Consider the following 19,796-nt stretch of genomic DNA (forward strand, 5'->3'; position numbering starts at 1 on the left):
AAAAAAAATCTAGTTTTCTGCTACTAACTTGTGTTGTGCACAGGTTGTATTGTAAGAGCACATAGTTTGATTTAGATCTGACCGTATTTAACAACTTGTTGACCAAGCGTATGGAATATTCCTGCTGCGGAGGACCTAGATGGACACAAATGGGATAAAGAACCTTTAGAAGATGGGACATGGTAAAAAGTTGAAGGAGAGTAGTCCGGAACATCAAGGCCAGTCGTTGTGGTATGGCAAGTGGACGTTAACAATCACATCTAAAGAGGGACAGGAAATTTCAGGGATGGCTGCATCTGTGACGGATGATGAGAGAAGATTGGAGGACAAGAGAGCCTGGGAAAGGTTGGCACAAAATGCAGTAACTTCACATCAGAGGAAAATATGCAGCCGGTAGAAATGATAGGTAAAATGATGAAAGAAAATCTAAATTGATCAATATTTTACCCTCTAGTAAAAATTGAAACAGGAAATTTAGAAAAAGGAAGTCACCCAAAGAGCAGTAAAGGAACGACTCCAGGTTTTCTTGGTTGGGCTTGGTGGGCACAAACAATTATTGCAGATTGTTTTTGTAGGTTTTTCTGAAGTAACTATTTAACATCAAGTTTGTCATGAGTGCTAAAAAATTAAATAAGGTTTAATTGCATCTGTATATTAATGGTAATTGCCATATGCTATTTGTAATTTCTTTTAGCGGTGCAATAAAATCTCAAGGCTTAATATAAAATAAAGGCTGGGTTAAATTATTTTTGATTTATAAGAAGAAAATAAGTAAAACATTCTGTATTTGTCGTTTTCCTAAAAATTATTTTCATAGTTTCCAGCAAAGGTTTGAACCAGTTTAAACCACCATGAACAACGCTTGTATGAAGATGTTGAAGTTTTTCTTTAGTTTGTCGATAATTTTTCCCAGTATGAAGTGTAACCTTATTCTACTTTGTGTGGTGCTGGCATGTTTTCCATTTTCTGAGTTTTTTTTTTTTTTTTTTTTTTTTTTGTTGATTTTTTATGCTTCCATTTCCATCCATAATCCATAAGCTTGCTGAATTTATTGGTTATTTCAATGTGTAAAGTGGGAATTTGTAGATGGATTGCTAAACAAGGAAGCCTAAGTATGTTTCACAGCAAGCTGAATAACTGTGGAGCCTAACAGACTTATTTTTTTTTAGTAAACAGACTGTGAGCTGAATGAAACGCTGTGCTCAAAACTCTAAATTATGTATGAAAAAAGAGCCTCCAACAACCCCTGCATCAGGATCAAACCAATTACATTTTCAGTTTGAATGGACACACTATTGATCCACTGCTCTGCCTCTGGTTATTCACATGTCGAAAGAAAAAGTCACTTTTATCTGTAGTTTGAAAAGTATTTTAATAAACTGCTGTGTGTGGGTGTCCTTCATATATTCAGGTGAGCAAAAATCAGATTAAAAAGTCCACATATTTCCCAGTTAATAGCAAACACCTTTCAGCTGGAAATAAATCCGTTTGAATCAAATGTTCATTTTGAAAATTTAATTTAGAACCTAAACAAATCCATCTCTGGATTTGATGAAAGAAATGAATTCATGACTTCCACAAAAAATCCCGTCAGTTTCTTGGTTCCGGGTAGGGCCTAAACAAGGCCACTGCATTCATCCCAGAAGCCTTAGCTCTCTCACCTGTGCAAATTACTGTGTGTAAACAGACAGGATCGCACTAGTTTCATGTGGTTAGCCACTTCCCCAGCTGGGACTGGCTGTGCTCGGGAGAAATAAGCCATTTCCTGCTCACTGAGGGAAAGATATGCCTAACTGTAACACACTGTAATTTTTTCCAGATGGTGGGTGGGTTTTATCTTGTTGGAGTTTGTGTAGTGCTCAACGGGATACATGCTCACTAATGCAGAATCTACTATGCACATGCTTTTATTAACTATACATTAAACTGTGCCTGAGGCATGCTGGAACTAAATAAAATGTCATTTAAAATCAGTCTGAAGCAGAAGGTGAAACAAGTAAACGAGATCAAAATTAAGTTTTTTATCTAGTTTTAAGCTATTAAATTGCAACCAGAGTTACAGTGGAATGGCCCAGTCAAAGCTCATATCTAAATCCAACTGAAGAGACTTGAGACCTGTTTTCCACAGACGCTCCATCTAATTTGTCTGTGCTTGTGCTTAATTTCCATCTTTAGATGTGCAAAGTTGATTTGAATGCTTGGACAATTTTTCTACTTTACAACTAAATGGTACTTTGTGTTGGTCTATCATGCAAAATTCAAGTTCAAATAGTTCAAGAACTGTGATTGTGACATAAGAAAATGTCAAAAGTTTCAAAATGGTGGCAATACTTTTTCAAGATTCTGTAAAAATGGGTTAAGATTAGGTCAGCTGCCAAATTCCTGACCTATAAAAATCAAAACACTTTGTGTTGATTGCCAGCACGCTTGTCTTTCCCATTTTGCGGACCTTCAAGGATAAATTGGCCTCTGTGTCACATTAGATTTTTACCCCAGAGAAACATGAACTTACTATGTGTTTACTATGTGATGGTTCCCTTGACACTATGCTCACTTTAACATTTCAAATTGAAAACATGTTTAATTTACATTTATTTTAGGACTGCCACTGTAGGCACCGGTGATGTGCCTCAAAACAATTATTTTCTAAAATTGAGGTTTTTAAAGAAACTGCACAAATCTCCAAATATTAGTTTGATTTTCTTTTTTTTTTTTCTTTTTGAGAATATACAGATGAAACAAAATATTTGTTTCTTTTAGTGCTTTTAGATGCAGTATTTTTACCCGGGGATCTGTAGTTGTTGAGGGTACTGTACATCTTCCATGCTTAAAAGAAGCAGTGCTGCAAGGTCATTCAGACCCAGCTCGACTTACCCCGCCTGACCTTGTGTTTGCATGAGTGTGCACATCATGTGTGTTTGTGGGATGCAAAGGCATTCCAGCCAATGTGAGGGCATGGCCAGGCTAATCCCCCGGCCGTAACACAGACAGTTAAGTTTCCATGACCTCAACTTCATGCTGTTCAGACATACAGAGCCACACACATTGCATAGAGACACACACTTTTTCTTTTTTTTTTTTCCTTCCCTTTTTTTTTTGCCTTTTTTTAAATTATTTTGCCTTCTGGCTGTCATCTCTTGCTGATGCATCCTTTCTTTGAGTTGCAACATTTTGTCAATTACTGTTAAGTTTATTATTTACCCGTTGAGGGAAAAGTGAATGTTCTGTAATACCACAGGATTTCTGTCATCTGCAGAACAATTATGTCAATTAGCTCACGTTAAAATGCTTTCCAGAGTCGGCTTTCTTGGCTAATAACAGTCCAGTGAAGTGACAAGTAAGCAATTAATCTCACTGTAATTGCTCAGTAGGTAAAGCCAATCCATCACAATTAGCCCTCTGCCTGCTTTATTCCTTGGTGTCAGCATGCGTTCTGCATTCAGAAAACTCACTCACCACTTGTCAATCAAATATAAATTTACCCTTTCTCTCCTCAAGGGACAGAGTTGAGTTCCTCTACGTTGACATCATGGTGATGCAGCTGGTCAGCACATCTGACTTCTACCATAACATAGGGAGCTGCTTTACAGTAAAAGTCGATTCCTGGAAATTACAAGGTAGAGGGCTCTGGCAGATGAGTGCAAAGTAAATATAAATGATGTTTCCAGAGACGATCTAAGTTCAATCTTTCCAAGCACTGGGCTGAATGTTAAAAATATAAAACTGGTGCTTGCAGCTGATGTCAAGATTCAGAGAGAGGCAAACCCTGGTTTTGTGTTCCAGGCTGTATATGATACTCTATACTGCCAGATCACTTTGCCACATGTAAGAGTCTGCCTTTGAACTGACAGCTCTACAAACTCAAAAGCTATGATACGTCTTGTGTGATTTACAGCGTGTGCAGCTTTCTGCTTCTGGCACAGGACCTTTTACCCATCGACAGAGAAAACACACAGTGAAATAAAGTGAAATTCCAAACAGCTGCTCCATAACAAGGAAAGAAATATCAAAATCAGCTTTTGCATCTTGTATTGGCATTGTTTTCTTCTTCCTTTTTGCTTCATGGTGTTGTGTGGTGACTCAAAACACCTCATCTGCAGACCAAAAATGTCTTCCTATACTTGTCAACATGTCATGGATTTTCTATCTTCCCTCGTGGTGGCTGGACATTTAGATAGATAATATTTTATTGAGGAATTAAAGCATTGCTGGCTTTTTGTAACATTTTTTCTTGACGTGGTGGTGGCAATATTATGACATGCTTCTCTTTCCTGAGGAGGTCGGACAGGAAAAAAGAAAGAGGCCAAATACAGTGCAACCTTGGTTAACACTGTTAAAAAGCTGCTAAAGGTGATGTTTTCTTTTCATAATAATGGCTTTTTATAATGTCTGGTACAGGTCTATCATTCTTCAATTTTGAGGTTTTTGTGGGGTTTGTGAAAAGTCAAGAAAACAAAACAAAGCTTGTCAACAATGTGAAGATATTGGTTCCATCTGTACTTACATTTATAAGGATACATTTTCTGTTCAACCTTTTGATCAAATTCACGTATTTTGTTAACATTTTGTTTAGGCCTGTTTTATTTTGACACAACCACAATTCAACATTTTATTTTTTTAACATAACATTGTACTTTTATAACATTGTACTTTTATATCAGATGTATCACCACCTCCGTGTATGTGCTTCAGCTAAAGTGTCAACAGAAACTTTACTTAGTAAAGTTTACTAATAACTCATAACACTGTAAAATGTGTAAAATAAAACCTCTCACATTCTAGGCTGACCTTTCTAAGTAACCTACTATACATTAATAGTTTTATCCCTTCAAAGCATAGATCAGTAGGAGTATGTGTATGGATTATTTTATTGAAAAAGTTTCCACAGTCCATAAACATGCTAACTTCCCCTTCCCTGTTTGGTTTAATCTCAAAATGACTTTTTTTGTGCAGGATTTTAAGTCATTTTATTCTGAAACCACTTAAAACCAGTGCCTTTCGCTGATATGACCGCTGACATCCACCAAGTACAGATTGAAAGCACTGTTAAGCTGTAGTTTTATTTCCCAGCTTTAACTGAAACAATAGAGCTGAAAAGTGGCATTCCTTAAAAGCATCAATGTTGTGAGCTTGATGCATCACAATCCCATCCCATAATTTCAAATATTGCCGGAAAATAAAGTTTTTTTGTTTTTTTTCCCCTCTGCGATGCTTAATTGTTCCTCAGCTGATTTGCTTTTTTTTAACTCTTGTTCCCACCACTAATTAAGACTGGAATTTGACTGTTGATGGCTTTACTGCAGGATCAGAACACACCCAGCCATTATAAAAAACCCAGGGACCCATAATGTGGTGTTGACTTGGCAACTAAAAACCAAGGGGTGGAGAAACTGAAGGGGGGGGGGGGGGGCCGCGCGGCTGACTGTTTCTCTTGGTAGCTCAGAATTTTTCTCCATGGCTCCTTTCCTCATTTTGCTTGTCATGAGATGTTTTCTCTCCCCCCTTCTTTGAAAATGTTTTCTGTTTGTTTCCTCTGCTCTCTGGGATTTTTTTTCAGCTCTTTGTCTTTTCTCTTGACCTCTTGTCTCGCCTCCTTCTTTTACACCCAGTTCTCTCACACAAAGCTTGTATTCTGTCTCCTTTCCCTCTTGCCACAATAGGACCTAATATGAACTTTTGACAGGAACCAAGATCTTTGTTATATTGCCAGTGTTTCTGTGAATGCCCTCATAAATCTAATGCTGTAACACTTTTGAGACGCCCTCCAGTCGGTTGCAACCGAACATGCACACACACACACACACACACACACACACACGCACGCAGGCATATGCTCTCCTTCTAATTCCAACCCCTCCACTTTTTCTCACTTTTCTTCACTTAACCCCAAACACATTCGCAATTGTACACATAGATGTGTGAATGTGGGCTTTTAGGTTGTTTGTGTTCACATCAGATGCAGCAGCCTCAATGTTTGCTTGCAGTTTTTGCTGGCTCCGGTCCACTCCAACGAGCCCATGGGAATTTGTGTATCAGCATCTTCTCAAAAGGCTCTTGGGCGTTGGAGAGCTACATAGAGCACAGAAAGAAAGTGAACCTGACTGCAGTAACTTATTTTAACAAAGATTTTCTGATGTTACATCTCCTCTAGATTTTTTTTTGTTGAGTTTGATGGTAAAAATGTAAAAAAAAAAAAAAAAAGTGATATAATTTAAGAGAGCAGAGTGAATAAGCTGAAGACCAAATTTAATGTTCCCATTGTTCACTTTTTATGCATATTTTGTCATGCTACAACCACAAACTTTATAACTTTATATAATCTACATGTCAGACCAATACAGAGGTCTATAGAGGGGCAATGATAGTCTTAAGATTTTTTTTTTACAGATAAAAAATGTGAAAAGTATGATGGGCAAGTGTATTTAGCACCCTTTATACTGATACCCTTAAAGAAAGTGATAGAAATGGTGGTTGCTGAAAAATATATAATACTGGAAAACATTTTTGCTGTTTTTTTGCAAACAGCATGAAAATAAAATCAGTATCTAAGTGTGTAAAGCAAGCAGAGGTTTTACACTCCAAAGACCTACAGTTGTATCTGCAGAAAAATGTGATTGACTCAGGAAAGCTGAATACAAATGCACACTATGATTTTCAATTTTTACAACTGTGAACAATAACTGTCTATCCATGTCACAATTACACACTAATTTTATTTGATCCACAATTTAAAATATAGATAAAACACAGTGATTATAAGATAGCATACAAAAAAGTTTAAAGCGTGCAGATACTTTTGTAAGGCGCTGTGCACATTTCATCATCCTAAGTTCAGGTTCAGTTTTATTCACACATACGTTGCTACTGACAAGTACATTGCTGCCGGCCATATAACTCAAATATTGGTAGCTACAATCAAAATTTGAAGCATATGTTCCGTCTGGGTATGCTACAGATACTCTGCTACTGCAGAGCTGTCAAATTGAAACGTATCTTGGCCACAAATTCGGTGCATTTCAGCAATAACAGGTGGAGTTTTTGAGGTCAGTGTCATCACTCGGCCTGCACACATACACACACACGCGCACGCACACAGACCCTCCACCACACAAGCACATACCTACCAAGGGAAACAGTTGTGCACATAACATTTGGTTGACCTTAAAGGAGCATTATTGTTCCAGGGGACTTCACATAAATAAAACATACAGAGTGCTGGGAAGGTACGGTGACCCTTATTCATCTCAGAGGCACAGCATTTATCACTGGACTTGACTTTAATAAAGTTTTGGCGTTTTGTCACATGCATATTGTTCAAAGGAGAAATAAACATTTCCTGTGGCACAGGTTGAGCTTTCGTTTTGAACCTGAGAGCAGAAACACAAACCGGTGCATGTAATCTGAGAATGTAAACACGCTTCTCTTTCTTTCAGGTGTGGCAGACTGAGATTCAGCGGCAACGTCTACACAGGAGTTGATGGCAAGTTATGATGCCGCTTTATTTTCTTATTTTCAGAAATTTATTCACATAACACATCCAGCTGCTTTGTTCTTTTCTTTCTTTTTCATTTCACTTCATCCCCTTTCTGGCTATATTTTCTTTTAGCCTATGTCCTTATCACTCATTGCTTCTGCACGCTCTCAGATAATTGCATAAATAATGTGCATCACGTTAATCCTCAACTTGCCTCTTGCTTCTCTTGTTCTCTGCCCCCTTTCTCTCTCAGGTTGGGAAGATATTTCTCAACCTTGTCACCTCTCCTTCCCCCCCGTCTCTCTTCCTGTTGCTGTGCCTCGGGTTAAGCTCTTTCTATCTGTCTGTCTCCTCCTTTCTCTCTAATTACACTGTTCTCAGCTCCAACTCTGTGCCTTCCCATGGGTTTGTATGTCACTAAGTAAAGACTAACTGAATGCCCTTTTTGTGTTTTGCAATGTGGGAAAGTTTGCCTTATTTATTTTGTACATATTAATGAACCTGTGTGTTTGCATGTTAGTTGTGCGTGTGTCTGCCATATTGTCCTCCATTTTTAAAATAAAATGGTAAATGATTGATATTTCTTCATCTTTCTATTGCTAACAATTAGGCTGGAAAAAAAGCATATCGACTGCTTCTGAATGTATGCATTATACTCAAATGTCTACACATTGACCGAATTTTAGAGGTAATTATTGACATGCTAATACATGCAAACACTCTGTCTGCATTGATGAAAAAAAATCCCTCACCTGAACAAGTCAAGTGTTTGACTTTTTTATTAATATTAATTTAGTTAATGATCTCTTGAGGCCACTCATAGAGGGTATAGTGAGACAGTGTATACAGTATGATTAGCATATGCTCTGCTGATCATTATGTAAACTCAAACAAAACTACAAATATGCAATACAAAAAATTCAGCTCATCATAATGTGTTTTTCATAAATGTTAAATGATAGTCCTTCACATTTAGATCAGTGTGGGAGATTTTGTCACACTAACGTAAAACGCAAACCCAACATTTCCATATTTTCATTGCAAAAAAATATGTTTTCTATGGACAGATTTCAACTGTCCACAGGAAAAAAAAATATAAAGCTTTACTTCACAGCGGTTTCTGTTTGTTTTCTTTTTTGTCTGATAATACAGGCTTAAAATCCTAAAAAAAAAGAAAAAAAAGGAAATGGAATTCAATTAGTTTTCATTCTTTTGTACCTTCCATCATGTTCTATGCTTGCATTTTCTCATGTATAGCAATTACATGTTGAAAGCTAGAAAAAAAAAAAAAAAAAAAACTTGGGACACATAAAAAATATATCAAAACATTGTGCAAAGCTATTTTCATAGTAAAAGGAGAGAGAGAAAAAAAGTATTACCTTTGGCTCTGTTAACTAATTTCATTTTGCCTATTCTGCTTTCATTGTTCAAAGCTTTGGTTGATCTCCAACAATACTACAAATCTAACTTCAAAGGGGTTCCAGTCATGTTATGGCACTTTTTTCCAAAACTGAGATAAGGAAAATGCTCTCATGCTTAAAGCTTTCTCCTCTGTCCCTCTGGTCAAAACTCATAAATACTTTGGGCCATTTGTTCACTGGCAATTAAAATTGAAATTGGTCTCATTTTTCACTGTCAGCCACTTCCTTTGCAAAAGCAAATAAATGCATGGACCACACTCAGACAAAGACACGACCACAGTGTTTTTGTTCACAACAATTAGAAAAGATTGTCCTTCTGACAATCAAACTGACTGAAACTGCCTGAAAGACCGCTTGTCTAACTAACAGGGCTGATGATTCATCACCGGCTTCCTTGTCACTTGTATGACACATGCCATACAGGCTGCTTCTTGTTGTCCAGGAATAACTTGTGAAATTACCTTCTTCGGTGAATCACCTTGGTTCTGGTGCCTCTGAGACAATGTTTTGACAGAGAAGACCAGAAAGATTTCATTATTAAGTTATTGGTCTTTGAGCTTTGAGATATAAAGGTGTGGGGTTGAACTGTCGATCTGAACTAAGAAAACAATGTCTTATCTTAAAGCCTCATGAATAGAGACATTTACAACTGTGTTTAAATAGTCATTTTATTTACAATACAACTAATTAAGTAGGGAATTATCTACTTTGCGGTCATATTCAAATTCCTCTTATGATTTTTAATTCATGATATTGTGGACTAGAAATTATGTTTATGATAAAGTAAAATTACCACACAGATCACTATCGACTGTGACTAAGCTGACTGAACATGATTTCTTAGGTTAAAAAAACACCGACATGGTTAGGTGTTGGTGTTCATTGTTATTGTTTATGCTTCATTCTTTCTGGCTTATTTGTTTTGCACTGAAATTTTGTTTTATCAGCTGTATAGAGTTACGTCAAACAGACAAAAAGTAGGTTGCATTACTTCTAAGTATATTAGTAAAAAAAAAAAAAAAAAGAGGTTAAAATTGAATATTTTCCTAAACACTCACTGTAGAGACCATAACACAATTAGATTTATTGGGGTGGTTTTTTTTGTTTTGTTTTTTTGTTTGTTTTTTTTAATTCATTTTTTTAAAACTTTTGTAAAGATTTTTCAGCTTTGTGTCCTTTGACATTAATTCCCCAATTATTTTTTTTTTAGATCTGCACTGTCAGACACTTTCTATACAGTATAGAATGTATTCATATCAATGTGTTAGTTGTTTTTTTATTTTTTATGGTTTTTGTTTTCTTTGACATTTGAAGTTTAATTGAAACAGACTCAGACTGACTCAACTCTAGACTGACGTTGAAAAAGTAACCAGAATGGCTCCATAGTAATTGTAGCTTCTAGCACAGAAATTAAGGGTCAGTCACTGTCTATTTGTTTTTCTAACCGAGTTGAAACTAAATTAAAAACAAGATTCTGAGTTTATGTCGCAAAACCTTTACTTGTTGATGGATAGAAGATCCAAATGGCTCAGAAAATTTTCCATTTAAGTTTAATATTAGGCAATATCCATGTTGGAGTGGACAGGACTTGTATTTTTCTCAAATTACACAATACGCCTACTTTCACAATATGACTGACAGTTTTCCACTTTGCCAAAAATGACACAAATCATGACTCATGACACAGTTAATGAATGAAGGGTTGTCAGTTCAGGTTCATGTAAAACGACAGCTTGAGCTCGAGCACTAGAGTCTCTTGCAAGTTAGAGGCTGAACTATTTCATTATTGCTTTTTTTTGTGTGCATGCAAAAAAAAAAGCCTCCTTTATAAATATAGTAATTATCTTAACTTTAAAACAGATTGCTACAATAAGCATCTATAAACTTATGCATTGAAGTGATATTTCTGGTGAAAGAGTAAAGCAGCTGATCTGTCATGTTCTATATCAGCCATGTTTGACGGCTGACACAGAACATGGTGTTACTTCATAAGATGTGAAATTAGGACTACTTCTTACTAAAGTAATGTGATTCTCATATCATGTTCAAAATACAAAGACACCTCACTACCTCTATCTATTGCTCTGATATTTATAAAATGCAGAAAAAATGTAATTCCTTACAGATTTCGCATGTGTTTGTGTGTATGTTTTAGCAATGTCTTTGAATTCCTCTCCTGACTGATACATGTCAGAGTCATTCTTATCTCTTCAAAAAATGTATTTTAAACTTGGGAACAATGTGTTACTTTTTGAAACTTTCTGTTGCCAAGCAGGTTCTACGTAATGGATTTCTTGTTTTTAAGAGGCTATAGCCAGTGAAATTAAACTTGATGCCGAATACATGCAGCAATTTTTATACTGGTACCTATGCAATATTCTGTAGCACAACCTTAAAATAGTGACCACAAAATGAAACTGCCAGGACTCTTATCTATCACTAAGATCTGTTTGCGAACGAAAAGGTTTCACATGCTGCTACAGTTAAACCCAAACGGTGGAAATACTTTAACAGATAGAGATTAGCTTTGCCAGCTTTATACCACTTTATTCACTGAAAAAAAACAAAAAAAAACAACTAAAAAACTAAGGTTTCTGCTTTAAGTTTTAGAACATCATAAAACCAAATAAAATCTAGAAATCAAAACATTTTTTTTTTTTTTTTTGATTGAAACATACCCAAATAAGACCAATCTGAGACTTCAACGCTGATAGAAGTTCTGGGCAGTGATTTTTGCATACCACTACACCCCTACCATGTCAGGGTAAATAACCTTGACAGTGAGCAGCTGAGCTTTACTGATTAACATGTATGTAGTCGGTCGTCATGTAAGGATCCTCTTTGACGTGGCCTTTTGGGCTGTTGTTTTCCTTCGGCTTTCCCAGGTAACCACACAGGCTTTATCAAGACATGCACATGGGTGATGTACATCATGCTTGGAGGTTGGTCAGTGATCCTCGGTAAACAGAAACTCTGCTTTGACCTTATGTTCTCGAACAAAACCTGTCAGAGTAAAAGTACAAGTCATTTATCAAACAGTTGTTGAGCAAGCAAAAAATAACATGAACTCTCTGTCTTTTTATCGCACATAAAAGCACGGCGCTTCACTCCGTGTTTCCACTGCCAATCATTCAGAGTTGACATGTCTTTGTTACTGATGGCCATGTGCATGCCCTCCTACCCCTTCGGCCCCTCTGTTTTGCCTGAAGCTGAAATTGTGACGACATTCTTGTCCTGACACTCTGAGAACATTAGCAACAAAGGCAGCTGTTTGGACAGCAAGTACAAGAGCAGGTACAGCTTGAAATGTTCCCCCACAGAGACGGAGAGGCCTTTGCACTCGCAGATGGCTCCATGCTTTACATTTCATCACAGAGTGAACTTCCTGCTGTTCATTTTTCAAGATTTCTCAAACGCAGCATATCGGCAGACCATGACGTTGGAGTTGGTTTCTATATATGTTGGTGATAAACATTTTAGGGGTGATAAAAAGAATAGAACATGTTATGACTTTCCCTCTTTCTCTTCCACCTCAGCGCTGGGCTGTGTGTGTTTTTATAATTTAACAAGCCTGTGTGTGGCGATTCACACAGACTGGTTGGCTCAATGCTTGTTTAGCAGTCTGTGCCAAGCATATGCATGAGCAGCTTTGTGTGTGTTTGTATGCATTCATGTCGACGCTTGCTTTGCAAGATCTGCCTCTCTGTTTGCGACCGTGTATCTGTGCCTCCTGTATGTGGCTGCACGACCTGATTATGAGTCTGTCGTATATATCCTCATGCACTGGGCGAGGGCTGTGAATTTTGACTCGGTGGCATTTTCTTCTTTCTTGTTGGTGTGTTGCGTGACCTCATTAACCAGGTGTTTACCCCTAACAACAGGAAACCAATGTCAGTGACTGTCTGCCGGCAAACATTGCCTGAGGGAAAGCGAGTCGAGGAAGGGAGAAAGGGAGACACAGAGGTGGAGGAATAATGGAAAGACACAACATCCGTCTTTTTGTCTACGGTCTTAGAAGTTTTTGATGTTGGCCCACACCTGTGTGAAATCCTTCTGATCTGGGTGTGTAGGAATATATCATTTATAATTGGGGAGAAATGACTGTTTTAGGTGTTTCTAATTGGACATTAAAAAAACAGTTATTCTCTGAGCAAATGACAATGTTACTTTCTCGCCAAGAAAGCAAGCATCAATTAAGGATATTTAGAAAGCATGTTACAAACATTCAGTGAGATTCAGCAACGTCTTCAGGATTGTGCATTATTCTACTGTGTTTTTATTACTTTTACAAAAAAAAAAATCAGATTCTCAAAAAAAAAAAAGACATTTTTTTGCACCTCTGACTAGAAATGCAGCAGTGGACATTTGTAAATTTAGATTTGAACTAAATTTGATGTTTGACGATTCAACATACTTTAGTTTAAGTCTAAAATGGCAACTTTAGTGATTATTCAGACTCCTCTTCATACCTCTCAATACGAAGGGAGTGATGCTACTCAAAGTACTCACAGGCAGCCCAGTCCTCACACAGCAGTCCCTAATAGCTGCAGACAGAGTAGATGCCACCCCAACCCCTTGATGAAATGAATAATTTGTGTGCATAAAATTTTCTTTCTGTAAAATTTTAATGTATGAAAATAAATTGGCTTTGCTTCACACAGTTTCAGTCAAGTACTCACATTGTCCTCGGTTTGTGTTTTTGTGTCATAAACTATAATGTATAAAGTAATCTATGGTTGGAAATCTTAATCTGCTTCTATGACTTGTTGTTAACCTCTGTCATCCATATAAATAAATCCCACATCAGAACTAAAAACACACATTTTATTAACTTTATTGTCAGTTTTAAGCCAAGTCTGCACCGCCCATGCCTGGATAAAGGAGGGATGGAAATGCAACATAAAAAAACAAGATTAAAAATAAGTTTATTTGTAGTTTTAACCTAATTTAGAGTGATCTCACTCATGTTTTCAGTCTCCCATATTAGTCTTTTCTCCTTCAGCATCCATTCCATGTATATGTATACATTATTTTGCAGTGAACACCTTTTTGACAAAAATTACTTTTGTGACACCTAGTGGTTCATTTTCTTTATCAGTTAATTAATTTCAATAAGTCCTGTCCTCTAGTGAAACATTCAGAATTGTTTTTTGAGTGGCAAGGAAAGGCCCTACAGACTTACTTTCACAAGTGGAGCATTACAGCTTTCCCTTTATATGTGTACAGCCAGTGGCTTATTTCCTTAGGAAGGCAGTGATGGCTGTGTACCCAGATATACACAGAAAGTTCACAATGTACAAGAGTGTCACAGAGCACACCCCATCAGTGGTTATTTATGCTCAAAACAGTGCTAGGTTCAAGCAGGAGAACAACTTGTACTCTTTCCTTGACAACACTTAGATATATTACAAAATGAATCACAGGAAGTTATTAGATTAAAAAAAAAAAATAAATAGTTTGCCTACTAGCAAACTACTTGGGTTAAAAACATTGTCAGGAAGAGCAAGACTCGGTTTATTTAAGACTGTAGCTGTGTTGGGTCCGCATATATATCTAGAACAAAATGACAATTTAAGCCTCATCTGATAGGTTGTCAGAACATTATGCTAGCTGTTCCTGTCTTTAAAAAATGAGACTGTGGTGTCTGGAATGATATTGGTGAGTGAATTACTTTTGAAATGTTTTAATTTTATTTTTTAACCACACACATTTCTTCTCTTTTGTCAACTTTAAGTGAAGTATTGGATTTTATTCAACGTAAGAAAATGCCTAATTTTAAAGAAGAACAAAGATTGATGTCAAAGGCCCAAAAATATGATTGGTTGGCTCTCTAGCTGTTTGAAGGTAAAGTGTCTAGATTTAGGCTTGTGTGTCAGCAAATACATTTTTTTAAAGGCATAATATGTACATTTTAGAGAAATGAGCAGCCCATGTATGGGATAAGACCCCACATAGAGAAGACGGGACTCATCAATACGCATGAAAATCCATACTGAACTATCTCAAGAGACGGAAGCTGGAGGCTGCGGTCCTCTCAGTGACTCAGTCTGAGTCATTGAAATGTAATAAAAACATAGACCTGAAGATACATTTGGAATCTCACAGTTCAGGCCCTTTGGCAGAAAAAAAATCCCCCAATTAACTGAAACTATTTATAGCCAGCAAAAAAAAAAAAAAACAAAAAGAAAAAATGTACAAAAGAGAAAGAGCAGGTTGATCTGTCTGTCTGTGCCAGACGAGCCTCCACCAGCGGGTCACCGGGTTCCTCCACTCCTTCACCACTGAGGGGAGGTAGGAATGGAGAAGGGGAGGGGGAGAGAGGAGAGGAGGCATACAAGCTGTTGACAGGGATTTATGAGCTGATAGTGTCAGACTGCAAGCACAACAACAGTCTCTCTGTCTCTGCCTGTCTGCTCATGAGGGAGGAGAGAGAGAGACAGAGGCTGACAGAAAGAATGAAGGGGGCGGTGGAGAGAAAGTGAGGCAGCAAAAATGAGTTGAAAATGGAATAGCAGGACAAGGGAGTGAAAACAGCAAGGCAAGAAAGACAGTGAAGGGAAACGAGCAGAACAAGGCTGCAACCGGAGTTGTTTTTTGCCATTTTTCTTGTTTTCATTGATCTCATATCTTTGTCTACGTTATTCTGTGCAACTCAGAAACTGCACTGAGAGTTTAGAGTGTTGAATGACTATAAAGTGGACGACTTCATCCAGATGACACCCGTGCCAAGTGTCCTGAATATTGCTTCTATTATTTTTGTAGAGTCACAAAAGACACATACGGTGGATCATATTTTAAAAAGGCTACGTCCTTTTAAATTTCTGAAATTTAAAGACAATACAATGCTTGAACCGTCTTTGTTCTTGTATTCGAGCATTCAGATTTGTCACGGTGAGTCACTGCTGGAGCGCTCGCAGTTCGATGACACACCCTGATATAGCTGAACTGTCTCACTGTCTGAAACATGAGCAAAGCAGTCTGGTGGGTAATTTTGTCTAATTGCTGTTCTAAGCATAAATCATGAATATCTGGCTTTATTTAAGTTTGATGACTTCCACAATATATTCTGTTTTACAGGCTCGTTTGGTCATGACGTCTTTATAGGGGAAGCTGTGGTGGTACAGTTTTTCTCATCAGACTACTGAAGCTTATGCCAGTTAATGCCCCCAATTACCTGCTCCATTTTACACATTAAAAAAAAAAGCAGCAACATCAACGATTTGATGCCATGCTATTTCTTGTCCACTTAAATCACCCTCTTGCGAAGTGCTATTCTACTTCTTTCGAGAGTGTGACTTTATCTGCTGTCGTCAGTCTGAGCTGACCCGAGACCCGGTTATGAAGACGTATAGTATGCATTTAGACTTCCGAGCTTTTGTGTCTATACTTGAGGATATCGTCTTTAATTTGTGATTGTAAAATAAATTAAATCTACGCAAAATTTTGCGTAAATAACTCCACCAATTTTTTTTTTTGTTTTGTATTTATGTAATCTTAGTTTGGTGCCGTACGTGGCAAAAGGTACGCCTTAGGTATTTTAAATGCACCGTATAATGGTGTCTGATGCAGCATACTCTGCTCAATATTCACACTGTCATAATAATGCTGATCCAGATGTGGAGCCTGCCATACAGACACGTTGGAAGAAATGTAATATGACGGAGCACAGCACACATACCCCCTGGGAATAATGCAGACTACTTGTGATTTATGCGTCAGTTCTTTTTTTTTTTAATGACATAGTATTAAAGAGTAGTGATTTACGGGGCTCTTTTCATTTCACAGAGACATTCGGGCTTGTTTCGGAGCTGAGCTTACACTTTCCAGTTGAGCAATGTTCCCAGAGTGAGCTTCCAAGAATTTCTAATGCCATTATCTTTTCACAGAGTTCAGGGCAATAGATAATGGTTAAGCTTTTTTTTTTTTTTTTTTTTTTTTTGTTTTTGCAAAAAAATGCAGAGTAGGAAAAATATGAGGTACTTATCATGTGTCCAGTACAGAGACAGATACCCGGAGGGGGGAAAAAAGCACACCAGAATCAAAGCTGATTTTGTAGTTGATGGCTCTCATTATTCCAATGAAATGTGCTAAAGATGAAAATAGTTTTTTTTTTTCTTTTTTTTTCTCCTACTTACAAAACAATTTATCAAAGAGTTTTATTCCAAAACAACAATGACTCTACTCTGCATGTCAGAACAAAGCTAGCAAATTTTAACCACACTGAAGCTAACAATCCACCTCCATATAACTTGTCTTATGCAGGGCTTCACAGAAGTCCCACCTCAAGAAACGGTACAACCATAATGACAAACACTTTGGAGCAGTAGTACAACTGCGTCACTTTCTCAATATGCATTGTGCTGTACCAAATATTTAAAACAAAGAAGACATTTTCCACTAATACTGCATGTCTGGTTGAAGTAAGCAGTTTAATAATGGACACAGAACTTCTTTTACACAGAAGTTCAAATTTTTAAGTTCAAAGCTAAAAAAATAACATGATTTCCCTGAAATTAAAATTCCAGGTGGGAAAACTAAAGACTTTTCTCTAACCCTGAACTAAAATTTCAATATGGTTGCACCGTACACAAATTTGCAAAAATGTATGTGGAAAGTTTATTTGTGCTTTTCAGACACCTCTTATTATAGTTGGTGCTGATAACTTAGCATATACACCAGCAAATCCTGCCGGTCTTTGAACTTGGAATTGGGAGTAATGGGATTTGCTGCTATACTTAAATCCTTTGATGTTTCTCAAAAAAAAAAAAAAAGTTCTTTCAGCATATGGATAGACAAAGTACATCATTACATCTGTTAGTACCTGCATTCATACCTCTCTCTTTGTGTATGTCTTTCTGCAGCCTGTTCCGGAGGAGCGAAGATGTAAAAAACAAGCCTGCATAAAAAGGGAGAGAGAAGATGCCGATAGAGAGGAGAATGTCTTGATAGGGAAAGAAAAACAGAAGAAAAGATGAAAGGACATTTTTTTGTCTGTTTGTATGTTTGAAGATTTAGCATCATCCTGTGGTGTCAATGTTAAATTGTACAGCTGTGCAGAAGTGGTTAAATGGGTCTCACATGGTTTTGCATGTTCTGTATAGTAAAGCACGGCTTTGCATTTGTAAGCTTGTAAAATTAAGAAAATTAATTCTTTTTTTTTTTTCTTTTTTGTGTATAATCTAACCGATGAAACTCAATACAAAGGCTCTGTCTCTGTTTATACAAGACAAGCCATTTACTTAAGATTCCATAAATTCAAGAAGCTAAGGTCAGAGCATAACATCATAAGCTTGGATTGCATCTATTATAATGGAGGTTGTCTAACGTCGGTCGCTGGGGAGCAAAAACAGCATTAAGGACATGCACTCATGCAATATGCATAGCTCAGAGGAGAAATATGCCTAAACTCAGGCTCTTGTAACAATAAAAATGTGAAGAATTTAACTTTTATCATTGCAGCATGGATTATTAATGAACTTTGTATTGCTCTGTGAAAAATCTATGTAATATAAAGGTGTACAAAGAGATTTCTTTCCTGCTCAGAGGACTTGTGAAAACATAGCTCATGATAGCAACTGCAAATGTCACATGAGGACAGAGCAGGGAAATTCTGGATGCTATATGAAGAGAGGAAAAGCATCGCTCAGAGTTCTTGACATGGACGTTTCGTAAATAGATGGACAATTATTCAAGTTTGTATGTCAGTTTTGATTTCTGGCCATCACAAATCAATGTAATAAACAGAACAAAGCAAAAAAAAAAAAAAAAAAAAAAAAAAAAGGATTATTTTATAACAGGAATATCATGAAGTTTACTATTTGAATGGATATTCAGTTACAGCCAGAAGTTAATGTACATGAATGAAAAGACGAATACATATTTTTCTTTCACTGTGTGAAGTCAAATTAGATCCATCTTATTTTGTCTTAGGTCTGAATGACAAACAAAAAAAAGTGTGTCTTTTTATTCAGTGTACTTAAACTTCTGTTTTCAACTGTATCGTGTCATACATTTTACAAAAGCAAAGGATGTTCTGATATCGCATACTGAAATACTGGGGCAAAGTTTTTCAGTGTAACAAATACGACCATGGTACCTACACATGCATTAGTGCTCTTGGGTCATTGCAACACTAAACGTTTTCAATATGCAGGCTGTGCAGTATTAACCCAACAGTCTTTACTTCTAAGTAAATTTGTGTCAAACTTTAAGGAAATCTTTTTCTTTTCTTTTTTTTTCTTTTTTTTAATTGTAAATAATAATTACCCCTGGTTAAGCACTTTAAATAGCCGCAGCACGTAATGGTAGAAAGCCCCTAGAAAAAATATGTTATCTTCACACAGGAGAACATTTTTAGCAGGGTAGGGTATCAAAAACATCATGCTGGCGTTGGTCTTGTCACACAAATGTAGCAAGCAGTTTTAGGCCCCTGCTATCTGCCTCTCTCCATCTTTGTCTGTGGTTTCTAACCCTGGCTACTGTAGCCAGACGGGGCCCCTTCTGTATGTTCCATGCTCAGTTTATCACACTTCCTCTCACTCTGCTCACTACCCTCAGCAAGTCTGCCAGAGAGGAAAATCAAAGGGCTGGGGGCAGAAACTATATAGTGCAAATTGTATATTGTAAGTATGACTTATACATTGCAATGTTTAAAGAGAAAAAAATATTTAAGGATGTCAACAACATACAACAACATGTCAACAACATTCAAGTTTTCATAAGAAATTTCTAATTTTACATGTTGGTTTAAATCGCTTGTGAATCGAACAGGCAAGTCATTTTCAGCTTTCACTTTATTAGCGATGGTTGATTTGTTCCAACGTTACACCGAATATTTGTCTTGTGATTTTGCATTCTGGTACAGTGTAAAGAAAATTAAGCAGAAAAAATAAATTTATTTT

General features: G+C 36.9%; 2 long non-coding RNA genes across 5 annotated transcripts in view; both read left to right on the forward strand.

The window, feature by feature from the left end:
* The window catches only part of LOC106945232 (uncharacterized), a 116,567-nt gene extending 109,081 nt beyond the window's left edge, over positions 1-7,486 (forward strand). For all 4 annotated transcript variants that reach the window (XR_001424515.1, XR_001424516.1, XR_001424514.1 and 1 more), the window contains one exon: positions 7,434-7,486. This is a non-coding gene — a long non-coding RNA (uncharacterized LOC106945232). The remainder of the gene's footprint in view (positions 1-7,433) is intronic.
* A 3-nt stretch (positions 7,487-7,489) lies between these two features.
* LOC106945233 (uncharacterized) lies at positions 7,490-18,586 on the forward strand. Its single transcript, XR_001424518.1, has 2 exons — positions 7,490-8,162; positions 17,757-18,586. It is a non-coding gene; the product is annotated as an uncharacterized LOC106945233 (long non-coding RNA).
* Positions 18,587-19,796: the final 1,210 nt, after the last annotated feature.

This window comes from Poecilia latipinna, unplaced genomic scaffold (genome assembly GCF_001443285.1).
Source record: "Poecilia latipinna isolate Pla-1442-1.1 unplaced genomic scaffold, P_latipinna-1.0 Scaffold135, whole genome shotgun sequence".
In the NCBI taxonomy this organism is placed as follows: Eukaryota; Metazoa; Chordata; class Actinopteri; order Cyprinodontiformes; family Poeciliidae; genus Poecilia; species Poecilia latipinna.